The 15,649-nt window shown below is 41.3% G+C and overlaps 1 protein-coding gene across 4 annotated transcripts in view; it reads left to right on the top strand.

Moving 5' to 3' along the window:
• Positions 1-15,649, top strand: part of stard3nl (STARD3 N-terminal like) — a 45,524-nt gene that overhangs the window by 17,255 nt on the left and 12,620 nt on the right. For 2 of the 4 annotated variants that reach the window (XR_007261913.1, XR_007261912.1), the window contains exon 8: positions 12,250-12,376. The gene's annotated coding sequence lies outside the window, so the exon portion shown is untranslated. Of the gene's footprint in view, positions 1-6,547; positions 9,397-12,249; positions 12,377-15,649 lie in introns of those variants that run through there. The other 2 variants (XM_048595664.1, XM_048595663.1) reach the window with 1 other exon arrangement.

The raw sequence follows: 15,649 nt of genomic DNA, 5'->3' as shown, positions 1-15,649 counted from the left end.
TCTAGGCCCGAAACGTCAGCCTCTCTGCTCCTATGATGCTGCTTGGCCTGCTGTGTTCATCCAGCCCTGCACCTTGTTGTCTTGGGTAAGGAATCTCCTGTTTTCCATCAATAACCACATTTCCATGTTGAACTCTGCTTAAAGGAAGCACTGAGGGTGGCAGTGGATGGAGATTTCGATGTCCATTACCAAGAGTGGTTGAGCAGCAGTGAGCTGGTTGAGTTGTAAAGGACTTGGGCCAGTGGTAGGTGGTGAAGGAACCAACAAGTTGGAAAAACATACCTTATGTCACTCATACCAATCTGCCTACCACAGATGTAACTGTCTGTGATGGTATTGGTAAGAGAAACAATCTTTGTGAGGATGAAGTCCCACCTTCATGTTTGAGGACGCTCTCTGTCATGTGTGGCACTATGCTAAACGGGATAGATTTCAAACAGATTTAGCAACTCAATCTGCGCATCCAGGAAATGTGGGCCATCAGAGGCAGCAGAAGTGTACTGTAACATAGTCTGCCTGACATATACTCCACTTTACTATTACCGACAAACCAGTGGATCAACCCTGACAGAAAAAAGTACTGATGGGGAATGCCAGACACAAGACCATGCATACCTAAAATTTCACTCCGATGAAACTGCAACACATGACATATTCAAGTGCCAAACAAGTGATGAGCGAGGCTGAGTGATTTAACCAGCAAAGTTTCAGATCTAAGCTTTGCAGCCCTGCTATCTCTCCAGTCATCACGCTTGTGATGCTAAGGAATGCAAGGCCATGGGTCAAGTGCTGGAAAATGGGATCAGAATAGTTAGGTGGTTGTTTTTGACTGGCAGGAACACAATAGGCCAAAGGGCCTTTTCCCATGTGGTAGATCTCTATGAATGGTAGTGAGCAATCAAGCAATTTATTGGAGGAGGCATCACAAATGTTCCCATCCTCAGTGACTGGCAACACTGTTGTTTGGAGTCATGTTCGGTACAAAGGCTGATGGATATGGTTGTTGAAGGCCAATCATGTCACCTCCAGGACATCGTTACAAGTGTTTCTCTGGATAACGTGCTATGCACAACCATCTTCAGCTGCTTTATCAATCACCTTCCCACCATCATATGGTCTGAGTCTGATACCCATGATAACTGCATAATTTTCAACACCCTTTGTGACAACCAAGGTACTGAAGCAATCTGTGTCCAAATGCAGCAAGACCTGAACAATATCCAAGCTTGGGCTGATAAGTGACAAGTAACATTTCCTTCTCCATGCTAGGCAATTACCATCTCCAAGAGGAAAGGATCTAACCATTGCTACTTGACATTCAATGGTATTACCATCACTGAATCCTCCACTATCATCATCCTAAGGTTACCATTGACCAGGATCCAAACTGGACTAGCAATATAGATTCCGTGGCTACAAGAGAAGGAAAGACGTTAAGAATCCTGCAGCGAGTAACTTATCACCTGACTCACCAAAGCCTGTACATCACCTACAAGGCACAAGTCAGGAAACTAATTGAATGCCATTAACTTGCCTGGATGACTGCAGCTTCATCAACACTTGAGAAGCTTGACACAATCCAGGCCAAAGTAGCTGCTTGAATGGCATCACATCCACAAATATTCAATCCCTCCATCACTGATGTAGAGTGGTAGAAGTGTGTATCGTTTGCAAGCTGCACTGCAGAAATTCACCAAGGTTTCTTAGACAGCTCCTTTCAAACCTATGACTACTACCAAAGCAAAGGCCAAGGAAAGCAGATGTATGAAAGCGCACAAGTTCTACAAATTCCTCCTCCAGCCACTCACCATCTTGATTTGGAAATATATCAATGTTCCTTCAATGTCACTGGGTCAAAATTCTGGAATTCCCTCCCTAACAGCATTATAGATGTCAAATGGATTTCAGAGGTTTGAGAAGACAGTTCACTACCAACACCATCTCAAATTCAGTTAAGTCACGCCCTCGAAACCCACAGAACATGAATGTTTTTGTTTAAGAAAAGCATCAACCCTCGACTGACCTATACCACACTCCCTTGACCATCACGCAGGATAATCTGGTTCATTGAAAAGTGCAGGAAGGCATGCTGAGAACAGCACAACTAATACTGAGGTGTCAATCTGTTAGAACTACAACGCAGAACTACTTTCATGCCAAATAGTAGAAGCAGCATGCAAAAAGAGGCCTGAGTGATTCCACAACCAGGGAGTTGGATCTAAACTCCTGCCAAGCCCAGCAAATCAGCTGAGAAGAGAAGTAAAAACTGAAAGAACTGCGGATGCTGTAAATCAGGAACAAAAACAGAAGTTGCTGGAAAAGCTCAGCAGGTCTTGCAGCATCTGTGAGGAAAATATCAGAGTTAACGTTTTGGGTCCTGTAACCCTCAGAACTGCAGTTCTGAGGAAGGGTCACCGGGCTTAAAACATTAACTCTGATATTTTCCTCACAGTTGCTGCCAGACCTGCTGAGCTTTTCCAGCAACTGGTGAGAAGAGAAGTAACTTGCCCCTGACTCCCCAAAACCTATTCACCATCTACAAGGCACAAGTTTAGGACTCTGATGAAATTCTCTCCTCATGGCCAATGCTATTCCAAGACAAAACTCGATTGTTAACCCATCTACCACCTTAAACGTTTGCTCCCTCCACCACTGATACAGTGACAGCAGTATGTACCATCTACAACTTGCACTGTAATAAGTCACTGTAGTAACATTTTCAATAGTACCTGCAACCTCTTCCAGCTAGAGGTACAAGGACAACATGGATTGGAATACTGCCACCCCCAAGTTCCCCTCTAAACCTTGCAGCATCCTGACTTGGAGCTATATCTCTGCCTTTTGCCGAGTCAAAATTCTGGAGCTCCTTTCCTAACAGCACTGTGGATCAACGTTTCCCCCAATTACGTCTTCTGCTGCACAGATCTGTGAGGTACGTGTGTGGCTCAGAAGCAAATGCATCACACTCCAGTCTATTGCACGGAACCTCTGAGCATCAGTGCAGCCGTGCAATTTAGAGGGATCACTGCTGTTGATGCATCTACAACATGTGGACTACACTAGTTCAAGGTGACAAATCACCACCTTCTTCTCGAGCAGTTAGGGATGGGCAAAAAAATGCCAGTAACAGCTGCAACCCATGAGTGAATATATTTCAAAGCAGTGTCGCAACTAGATCCAAATATACCAGGTTATCAGATCAACAAGAAAGGCAGGGAGAAGGAAAAGTCTTACTGATTAAGGATGAAATCATTTCAGTAACCAGGGAGGATGTAACGAGAGGCAAATGGTGAAAATTTTACAGTGCAAAGTAAAAATTAAGATTTATGACTGTGATGAGTGTTGTGCATCAGGCCCTTAGCAGTCTCTGTTCAGTAATTTGTATAAATGCTGGAATTAGACAAGATTTAACAAAGGCATATCCATTTTAATGTGGGGGCTAAAAATGAGTTTTCAAACATCGGCATAAGCAGTCTAACACACGTCAGAAGGGACAAAAGATTCAGTCACGGAATGACGGTGTCACTGACCACGCCAGCATTTATTGCCCATCCCTAATTGCCTAGAAGGCAGTTAAGAGTCAATCATATTGCTGTCATTCTAGAGTCACGTATAGGCCAGACCAAGTAAGGATGGCAGTTTCCTTCCCTAAAGGATATTAGTAAACCAGATGGGTTTTTCCAACAATTGACAACAACATTAGACTCTCAATTCAGATATTTATTGAATATTCGAACCCGGGTCCCTAGATCTTTAGCTGGGTCTCTGGGTTAACAGTCCAGCAATAATAGTACTAGGCCATTGCCTTTTATCTGTGCCATAAAGAGCACATTAATAACCAAAGAGGTAAGCCACAATAAAACTAAAAGAAAAAAAACATATAAACATTCAAAAGAGATCTGTTATTTTTGTTATATTCTCTCTCTCTTCCTGTGGAGAATCTACCCATGATGCTGGGATCATCTCTCCAAATCAGCCGAGCTGCTACACACCATTACAATTGTGCAATCTCTTGAAACTTCAGAACTATCTCTAAATGCAATAATTATGTTGCACTCTCGTAGCTCTTGATAAAGAACAATGAATTTCCATATGACAGTTTCACACTTGGTGATTAAACTGTTATACCAGTTTAATCTATCATAAAAGCACCTGGCATTAATCCCTGACACTAAGCCAACCCTATATTCGGGTTGTACAAACTGCCATTACTTTTGTGGTCTACAACTGACTGGAAATACATTTACCATATCCGTCAGGTTCAAATGAAAACCAAACCAAACTTCATGCGATCTTAATTTTAAACAAATGTTGCAATAGCTTGTGTTTTAAGTTGACTCAAACAACTACGATAAGTTAAAACCTTTTGTGAATTGAAGAGCTGTGTACCTTAAGAACAGCAGCAAGCTGCTCAGCTCCTTATGCCTGTTCTGCCATTCAGCTAAATTACGATTTATTTGTTGACAAACTTGATATATTCTGAATAAGTCTATTTCATTAATTTGAAATGATCCCAAATCCAGGCAGCAATGCTCGTGGACTGACAGATTTAGTAATTGGTTACCTGCATTCATTGAGAAACATTCCTGAGACAGAACAGTGAACAGGATGACATGGACTACTTTTCAGCTGTCTTCCAAAACATGGGGTGATCTTCCCTTTGATGTTTGAAATTACAACTCATACCAATTTACTTTTTATCAGAATAAAGTAACTTTTATACTTTGATATTCATCAGAAGCGCTGTTAGTTACTTCCGAGGGTTCTTCCATTTATCGTGTACTCCATTGTCTTTAGTCCTCCCAAAATGCATTTTCAGGATTAAATTCCATTTGCCATTGTTCTACCAATTTGACTAGCCGGTTTATACCGTGCTGAGATCTAAGGCTTTCCTCCTCACTGTTTACCACATGATCATTTTTTTGTGTCATCTGTGAACTTACTGAAGAGATCTCCTCCTACATTCTAGATCATTAATGTACACTACTAACAGCAGGAGACCTAGCACCAAACCCTGCGCTGCACCACTTTACACAAACTCCCAATCACAAAAATGACCATCCTGTACCTCCTTCCATTAATCTAGTTTTGGATCCAATTTGCCAAATTGCTGTGGATCTCATAGGCTCTTACTTTCTTTACAGTCTCCCATGCAAGATCTTGTCAGAAGCCTTACCAAAGTCCAAGTAGTCGATATCCAGGCATTGCCCTCATCCATACTTATAGTTACTCCTCTCAAACATCAATCAAACCTGTCAGCCATGATATTCTCATCACAAAGCCATGCTGATAGCCCTTGACTCTCCAACTGGAGATTAATTCTGTCCCTCAGAATTTTTTTCCAGTAGTCCTCCTGTCACTGATGTTTGGACTTACTGGCCTATAGATCCTTGATTTAGCCCTACCTCTTCCCTTGAACATTGGTACCATATTAGTTGTCTTTCAGTCCTCTGGGACCCTCCTGTCTCCAGAGAGGATTCAAAAATTCATGTCAGAGCCCCAGCAATTTACTTCCTTACCTCCCACAGCAGCCAGAAATTCATCTCATCTAGGCTTGGGGACTTTCCTAATTTAAGATCACTGACACTTCCCCTCCCAATTGTGATTTGCTCAAGTACGTCACTGTCTTCCAATATTTCTATATCTTCATCTTTCTTCTCTATTGTGAATACAGTAAAGTGCTCATTTAAAACCTCACCTATAAATTCTGGCTGCTCCCACAGTTTACCACTTAAATCCCTAACGGATCCCATTCTTTGCTGGTTATTTTCTTGCCATAATGTACTCATAAAATGCATTGGATTTTCCTATGTTTTATTTGCCAGTGCTTTATCATGCTCTTTCTTTGGTTTCTTAATAACCCCTTGCACGTCCTGTACTCCTCTAGGGCAATTGCTGTTTTAAGCTTTCTTTATTTCCTTATCCAATCCTTTACATTCCTCAATATCCAGGGTTCTCGAGAATGTTACCTTCCACTCCTCACCTTTTACAGGAATGTATTGGCCCTGCACTTTCATTATTTCCTTTTTGAACGATTCCTACTGCTTTGATGTAGATTTTGTTACAAATAGCTGCTTCCTGTCCATTTTGGTTAGATTCATGTTCTTCCTGAAGGCAACTCTCTTCCTACATACCATCCTCCCCTCCCCGACACAAAATAAAAGACTTCTGCAATCTTAATATCTATTGTATTTCTATCTTTCTTCAGTTCTTATGAAAGGTCATAGACCTGAAATGTTAACTCCACAAATGCTGCCTAATCTAGTGGGTATTTCTGTTTTTATTTCAGATTTCCATTCCTCACACTAGTTTGCTTTCTATTATGTTGCTATTACTTCTAACTATATTGTAATCTTGTCAGTACATATTTATCAAGCAGTCCAATGAAAACTAAAATTGTCTTATGCTTTGCATTTATGTCCAAATTTAAGCACAAACATCACCCATGTGCTTCTGACTGAATAGATTAGTGGTTGTTCATCTGTGTTTTCAGCTGTTTGGATATTAATTACAAGTAATTTGACTTTTTTCTCCACTTCACCCTTAGCATTCAATAAGTGGACACAGCTCAGATTGAAAGGGATAGTGGAAAAGTTTCTGAGTGTCTGACCTGCAGAATTTTCCCAGTACTTGGATTCCTTTTGGGGAAGAACATGATGTAACTGGCAGTGGGAAATCTGAGATTCACTTTATGCTCCAGAGCCCTCAGCTGTTGGAAGTTTATCACTTTACTGCCTTATGCCAGCTCTGAAATGGCTTCAGGATCCTGCCATCGCTGAACTAATTTCAATTCCAGAGTCAGCTGCTGCACATTTTTCAAAATAGCTCATTTTAGGCTTCAACCTAATCATTTTCAGCAATTAATAATTCTACTGAAATAACATTCGAGGATCACCAATATGTGTGATCAAGTTACCTGACTGATGTGATCAGTACTATTCACTGTAAGCATTATGTTGCACTAAAATTCTATATTATTTTGGTTTGGTCTTTCATTATTTTCAATGAAATAGACCAAATACAACAAACCATCATAAATTATGAAGTGTTCCTGAACATTTGATTTTTATAGATTTATGCCTGATTTGTAAAGGTCTGTATTTGAGCTGCATAGAGGGAGAATTGCACAATTGTGCAGATGATTGACAGACATGTGTTTATATTCCTGAGTATTGATGCACATCACAGCTTGCAATTGTTACTTTCTGTGATGCAAGTTTATTGAAGGAAATTTTTAAAAATCATTTTTATTTAGCTGAAACTAGAAACCGATTAGGCAAAATTGTTCATTTCATTCTTGACAATAAAACCAAACAAAATGTTTTGCAAGGAGTTAAGGGATGGTTTTCTTTTGCCATTAACTACTTTGGGAATGCAGAATGTCCCAAAGTTCAGTGCAGGTAGCAGGTTGCAATTTCTGCTGCCAATGACAATTGGAATATGTTAAACAACAGTGTTCCAATAGTAACACACCCTTAACACTGCAAGCTCTTGTGACCTGGCACATGCTATTAGATGAGAAGCATTAGTGCAGATATTCCAATCTTTTGATATGTGCAACCCTTAAGTTTTAAATACATTTCTTTCCAATAATGACGGTAGATTTGTAAGTTAATGCAATGAGTCATTATAATCAATTTTAATGACCTGAAGAATTGTGTAAATATTAAATATGTACAATAAGGTATTAATCCATTTGCTTAAAAAACCTCCTGGCATGCTGCAGCTGTGGATGATCCTCTCACCAGCTCATGCATAAATGACATTGTTGTATTTTCAGATTTTTACGCAACAAAGTGGCTTATTTGATTTTGAACTAAGATTAAACTGACCTTGAAGGCAGATTGCTTCTGCCTCGTGTTTCCTATCCCTTAAGAACATCCTCTATTGACAGATGTCTTCACCTGTTCATTAACCCTTCCTAAGCCTCTCACCTATTGGATGGGCTGCACACAGAACTAAGAACTAATGATTAATACTTCTTGAGCCACTAGGTGGGTTGTGGGTGAATTTTTGATCCAGAATAAATTGGACTCACCTCTTCAGCCCATTGAAGGAAGGTGGATCTCACTTAGGACAAGGATGTTCTAAGGGTCTATATCATTTTCCTTTCGTTATAAAGTGTCAGTAATATTTCATTGATAACACCCCTATCAAATAGACAATCATGGCTTCTTCTTTAAGTTGCACATAGTTTATAGCCATTTCTCCCCACCCCCCTCACCCTCCAAGACTAAATATCTAGGCATGAGGATACCCAAATATGAATATATAATGTGCTATAGAAGATCATAGAATCCCTACAGTGTGGGAGCAGGCCATTCAGCCCATCGAGAGCACACCGACCCTCTGAAGAGCATCTCACCCATCCGAAGACCCATCCTCCTACCATTTGAGAAAATATTTTAATAGCTTAAATGGGCTTGAAATGGATATGTCAATAATTTGGTTTAATCAACAGCTTTAATGCGTTTGGTGGAAGATCTCCAATTTAATTATATACAAATAGATATGTAATATCCCAGGGAGCTATGAAAATGACTAATTTTCAGTAAAATTGGTTAATGTGTGATAAAAAGTGCTATTGTTACACAGATTATTATAATTGCTTACTGCATGATCCAGAGACTTGTAACCTGTGTTCTGTTCAGCTCAGTTTTGTCTCAGAGTCGAGTTGCTTCTTAATGCAACTCAAAGCAGGTGATAAACTTTATCCAGAAGTTGTACAAATCAAGTCTGCTCTTAATTAAAATTACAATAATTGTTTTAGTTTTTTGTTTACACTGCTTACTTCAAATTATTGCGAAAAAATGCTTTAGCATATAAAGCAACTCTGAATTATTAAGAGCAGACTCTATGTACAAATTTGTTAAATAATTTGATGTTCATTATATTAGCACTATGTTTCCCTTTTATGTCTGCAGCCTTGCATTGTTTTGTATTCAATTTTTACCTAAGATTCGAGTTCCACCTCAGGACTGATATTCGAAATTTTGCCCTTCATTCTACTTCACTTCTATCTCTTCCATCCTTAGTGATTTTTCTGAAGTTTCCTGTCACTTGGCTTTACAAGGTCCTAACACAACTCACTGTGGGAGCAAAACTGTGTGTTGCTGAAATAGACTGCATTCACATCAACCTCCCTGGCCAAACTTTACACAAGACAATTTGGGCTCTAAGTGATCAAACTACTAATATTAAACATAGGAGCTCATTAAGAGATGAAAAGAATCAACAAAAGCAAATTGAGGTAGCAGAATCAGTTCAGCTACTGACTCTATGCTGGTGCATGTTATATAATGTCTGTAACTTTCAAGTCATGCCTTGTCTTATTAGACTGAAATAAATGGATCAATTTATACATTAAATCATTTGCAATAAAAGTAAATGGATCAATGAAATTTGAGGAAAGGTGTTTATTTGAGAAATTGTATTTTTGTTGCTTATGATTTGTGATCCTTTCTCTGCCTTTTTATCACCTTGTGTTTAGTCTATTGATTGTTACTGCCCTGACAAAGTCACATGTTTTAAACCCATCAAATAATTTTATTCCTTCAATGTCTAATCACCCAAATATTTTGAACTTTTATTTTTTTTTATATATTCATTCACAGAATGAGGGCATTTCTGCCTAGGCCAGCATTTATTGCCCATCACTAGCTGCCCAGAGAGCAGTTAAGAGTCACTCACATTGCTGTGGGTCTGGAGTCACGTGTAGGCCAGATCAGGGTAAGGACAGCAGTTTCCTTCCCTAAAGGGCATTTGTGAGCCAGGTAGGTTTTTCCAACAATCAACGATGGATTCATGGTCATCATTCAACTCCTAATTTCAGATCTCCTGAAATGTTAAATTCAAATTCCATCATCTGCTGTGGCATGATTCAAACCAGGTCCCAGAATATTACCTGGGTCTCTAGATTAACAATTCCGCAACAATACCCCTAGGCCATGACCTCCCTGCTTATGTTTGTGGAATTGCTACAAGCATTATTAATACATTTTTTCATTAATTTCATAAGAGGCCTAGTGGCCAGGAGAGGTCAAATGGCCCAGAGACAGGATTGCTGGTACTAAATGATGTATTAGAAACATTTAAGATCTGTTTCTGCAATGCATTTAACAACTGTAGATTCAGTTTTAATGCAGGGTTCTAAATTTCAGATTTCAACTGTTAATCACATCAGTGTTCTTATACAAAATGATATTTGAATCAAAATAGTGGGGTTTTTAACAATTTGAATTTATTATGAAGGTTCATACTATTGTTATTTGGAAATGAGTTCTAAAGTGGAAATGTATAATTAATCTGCATTTTTATATTGTGTGGGCTAGTAAGTGAAGGACTTGGTTTCATTTTTGAGTTCTTTGAGTGGCTTTGAGGTATCTGGAGATCTGTTTTATATGCTTTTAAGCAAGCAATTAAAAAAAAATCCCTTGAGGTGAATAGTTCAGTGCTTTAGAAAAATAGGGGTAGATAAGAGGGGGAAAACAGGACTGTTACCTAGCAATAATCTCCTAGGACACAAGGAGTTGGAAACAGTTTTGATTTTGGAAATAAAACTAATCAGAAGTTCAGTAAGTGTGCAAGTTTCTGTTAGAATCAGATCTGTGAAAGCAAGGGGACTATTATCAATTTACAAAGCAATTTCACAGAAAAAAAAAAATCCTGGTTAATTTAATGTTTGTAAAAGAAAGTTCTAGAAGCAGAAGGCAGTAAAAGAGGAATTTAAAGAACTTGTGTTAAAAAAAATGAGTTGCATTAGTTTGTTTAAGGGTTGCCTGAAGAGACATTAAGATACCACCAAATAAATGTAGACATTTGCCAGGAAGAAACCAACTACAGCCATGTTCTCTGAACAATAATCTTTAAAGTGGAAGCACTGACACTTCAATGCAGATACAGTATCTGTAATGTTGAGGGCAGAAGAGTTGAGTCTTTATTTTTAACATTTGTAATAAAACTTTTTTCATCTAAATTCTTGTGTAGTGAAAAAAATAAACATTTTGTTGTTTTGTTAAAAGTATATTAACAACCTTCTTGTGAATATGTTCAGTGACTGACCATCATGGTAAACAAATTGAAAATATAAATTTATAGAGTGGTATCTTCCCAGCCTTTGAAAGACATGGCAATGACAAGTCAGTTGGGAAAATATGGTGAGATTCACAACTTCAAAGGAAAAATAATCTGATCTGCAGCTAAGTTTTGGAGGGCACAATGAGAATCTTGCGAGTGAGAAGTGAGAGACCTATTTGCATGCCATTAGTAATCTTGCCTCATTGATTTCACTTTCCTATTCTTCCAATTGTCAGATAGAAACCAGACAGCAATAATTTGTGGCATGGAAAAGTAGATACTTAGAGGATCCAACACTGCTTACTCCTCTGGGCCTCCATCTTGATAGAAGATACCTACATCACAGGTTAAAATCCATGGGCATTAAGTGCCCAATAACTGCTCCCAGTCCATGAAGATTGGCATCAGAACATACCAGCCTCATTATGTTATGGCAAACCTACGATCCACCTACAATGCAATTCTCCACTTCAATGTTGTGCTTTGAAGTGCACTGACACCTTTCATTGTATTGCTGCTACCAGGACACTTTGTGTGCAAGAACAAGCATCTACGTCATGCATTGGACCAAAGTACAATTTCTCTTCACACCTGAAACACGGCAGTCTTCTGAGTGCCAGTAATATGGGGTGTTTCTTTCTCAATCATCTGCAGAGATATGGCAATGATGTGCTCACCAGCATATGCTCCTGCTTCCAATCTAGCTATAACAACCACCAAGCTGTCAGTCTGACCTGGTGGAGAGTGTGGGAGCAGCCTTGCCAATACATGGGATCTGTGGCTTTTTCCTCAGAGGTGGAGGAGGAGATGATGCTTTGCAGGGCTACTTTCTTGAGGGCAGAGATTGTACAGATTGCACTGGAACCTGCAGGAAACAAAAGAGGAAATCAGTTGCAACGTAAGTGTAGAGATTAAGACATGTTAAGAATGTATGGGATGAATATAAAAGGAAAACAGCATAGCAATTGACAGTGATTCCCATTTGGTTGCTGGGACATGAGACCACAAGAGTCGTCTTTTGCTAAAACAGGGGTTCTCTCCTCAAAGGGGGTGAGGAGATGAAAGTCAGGTATCCCATCACCTGTAAAAACAAAACAACTGCAGATGCCGGAAAAATAACAAATGAAGAAGGGTCACTGGTCCCAAAATGTCAACTCTGTTTTCTCTCCACAGATGCTACCAGATCTGCTGAGTTTCTCTTGTAATTCTATTTTGTACCCCATCACCTGTCTTGGCTCTTTCTGCCCTACTGTGGGTCATTTTCATCTGGAATGAGGCAAAAGGAGGGATCGTGTGAGTGGTAAGTAGCTGCACTGCTGTTAGTAACGGTGTGTGGGGTAAAAGTAGTGAGGTATCCTGAGTGAGTTAATAGGCAGTACAGAGGTCATCCAGAGTTTTGTGCATGTGCGTATGTATATGTGTGTGTGTAGTAGGTGAGGGGCAAGGAGGATGTTGAAGGCGGGGTGGTGGTAGGATGATTGAGGTGGTTCAGGGTGAATGAAGGAAGATATTACATGCAATATGAGAGGGCCAAAAGTGTGTGCAGTAGCAGAGTTAACTTGAGTGGAAAGTAGCAGAAAGAAGATAGTGGCACATGTTCTCATAGACCCCGGAAGGTCTTTAGCCTTCTTGCAGCACTGCTGAACAATTCTCCAGACCACAGACTCTACACTGACCCAGCTGGCGGTTTCAGATCGGACTGGTAGGGCTGGTGCTGTGGTATTCTCAGTAAGTCCTCAGCAAAGGAGATGGCCATATTCTCTAACACCCTGTCCACCAGATCCTCTAGGTTCCTGTTGATCAGCAGAGAGCTAACTTCCCCATCTCAACTATTTCGGAGGGACACATAGGAATCATGAAGGGCAATTCCTAACAGTTTTTGACCTGGTGCACAGCTATGTTTTCAATATAGTGCATGGACTAGGAATCCTGGGAAGTCCCTGCAGTGGTGACTACTTCCAACACTGACGAGCAGAAGATAACATGAGCTGGTGCAATAATGGCATGGTGTGTAACCGTGGAATATAGCATAACAACACTCACTAGAACTCATGGAAAGAAAACCTCCATGAAACTATCTGAAATTAATACTTAGCTGTTTTCCCGTAAAATTCAACCTGTGGTTTATCACGCAAGGTTTCATTCTGGGTTCCATATTCTTATTCGTCTGGGATCATAACACAGTAACAATTCAACAAAAATAAAATGAGCAAGATTTTTGATTTTTTAACTGATCTGACTATTTCTAATAGCTTGGAAAAAAAGAAGTGATGAGGAGGTCATGTATATTTTTGTAAATGGACAATTAACTGATATACTCCTCAGTGACATCAACTGAAAATATATCAGTTTGTATAAGCTACAACTCCATACTCTAGTACGTCATCACATATTGTGATTCCTCCACTGTCACTAAATTGCCACTTTGCTTCTCCAACAGTCAATGCCGGACTAACAAAAAAATTCCTCCAATTTAATTTTTGCTAGACTGAACCCATTGTTATTAGTCCCTGCCACAAACTATCCCCTCTCCTCACATTCCATGCCTTCCCTCGGCAAATATCTGAGGCTGTACAAGCCTCAAACCTTATCCTGACATGAGCTCTTCATATTCACAGCATCATCCAAATTGAATATTACCACCACTGTTAAATTGTCCAACTCTGGCCCTGCATTAGCTCATTTGCTACTGGAATCCTCACCCATGCCTTTCTTACCTCCAGATATGATTTCTTTAATACATTCCTGGTCACATGCCATGGCTTGCCCTCTGTAAACTTGAAATAATTCAAATGCCTGCAGCCTATGTCCTAACCAGCAGCTAGTTCCATTCTTCCACCAGCCCATGTGCTTACTGGCTTGCATTAATTCTTGATTAAGCAATACTTGGATTTAAATTCTCACCCTTGTTTTGAAATCCCTCTATTACCATATCCATCTGTGATTGTGTGATGTCCTATGACCCTCCAAGTTATTTCTACTCCTTTAATTTTGGCATCTTGAGCATCTTCAAGTTTATACAAATACTGCTCACGTTTGGACATAGAGCAGTTTTTCTGCCACCTCCGCCCTACTGACCCCTTCTCCCGCTTCCAACACACCCCCTCCTCCTGGACACCACCCCAAGGCCTCCTACCCTCCCTCGACCTCTTCATCTCCAACTGCTGTCGAGACATCAATCGCCTCAACCTCTCCACCCCTCTCACCCACTCCAACCTCTCCCCCGCAGAACGTGCAGCCCTCCGCTCCCTCCGCTCCAATCCCAACTTCACCATAAAACCCGCGGACCAGGGAGGCGCAGTTGTAGTATGGCGCACTGACCTCTACATCGCCAAGGCCGGACGCCAACTCTCCGACACCTCCTCCTACCGCCCCCTTGATCATGACCCCACTCCTGAGCACCAAACCATCATCTCGCAAACCATCCACAACCTCATCACCGCAGGTGACCTCCCACCCACGGCCTCCAACCTCATCGTTCCCCAACCTTGCACTGCCCGCTTCTATCTCCTTCCCAAAATCCACAAACCTGAATGCCCTGGTCGACCCATTGTCTCAGCCTGCTCCTGCCCCACCGAACTGATCTCCAACTATCTAGACTCCATTTTCTCCCCCTTGGTCCAGGAACTCCCTACCTATGTCCGTGACACCACCCACGCCCTCCACCTCCTCCAGAACTTCCAATTCCCCGGTCCCCAACACCTCATCTTTACCATGGACGTCCAGTCCCTCTACACCTGCATTCCCCATGCAGATGGCCTTAAGGCCCTCCGCTTCTTCCTGTCCCGCAGGCCCGACCAGTCCCCCTCCACTGATACCCTCATCCGCTTAGCCGAACTCGTCCTCACACTCAACAACTTCTCTTTCAATTCCTCCCACTTCCTACAGACAAAGGGGGTAGCCATGGGTACCCGCATGGGCCCAAGCTACGCCTGCCTCTTTGTAGGTTACGTGGAACAATCCCTCTTCCGTACCTACACCGGCCCTAAACCCCACCTCTTCCTCCGTTACATTGATGACTGTATCGGCGCCGCCTCGTGCTCCCACGAGGAGCTCGAACAGTTCATACACTTCACTAACACCTTCCACCCCAACCTTAAGTTTACCTGGACCATCTCTAACACTCTCTCCCCTTCCTGGACCTCTCTGTCTCCATATCGGGCAACCACCTAGAAACCGATATTCATTTCAAGCCCACCGACTCCCACAGCTACCTAGAATACTCCTCCTCCCACCCACCTTCCTGCAAAAATGCTATCCCCTATTCCCAATTCCTTCGCCTCCGCCGCATCTGCTCCCAGGATGAGGCATTCCACTCCCGTACATCTCAGTTGTCCTCGTTTTTCAAGGACCGTAACTTCCCCTCCTCGGTGGTCGAGAACGCCCTCAACCGTGTCTCCCACATCTCCCGCACCTCATCCCTCACACCCCGTCCACGCAATAAGAACCAAAAAAGAATCCCCCTCGTCCTCACGTACCACCCCACCAACCTCCGGATCCAACGCATCATCCTCCGACACTTCCGCCATCTGCAATCCGACCCCACCACCAAAGACATCTTTCCCTCCCCACC

The sequence above is a fragment of the Rhincodon typus genome, chromosome 4 (assembly GCF_021869965.1).
Source record: "Rhincodon typus isolate 14 chromosome 4, sRhiTyp1.1, whole genome shotgun sequence".
Lineage (NCBI taxonomy): Eukaryota > Metazoa > Chordata > Chondrichthyes > Orectolobiformes > Rhincodontidae > Rhincodon > Rhincodon typus.
This window is presented reverse-complemented; position numbering and strand designations above follow the sequence as displayed.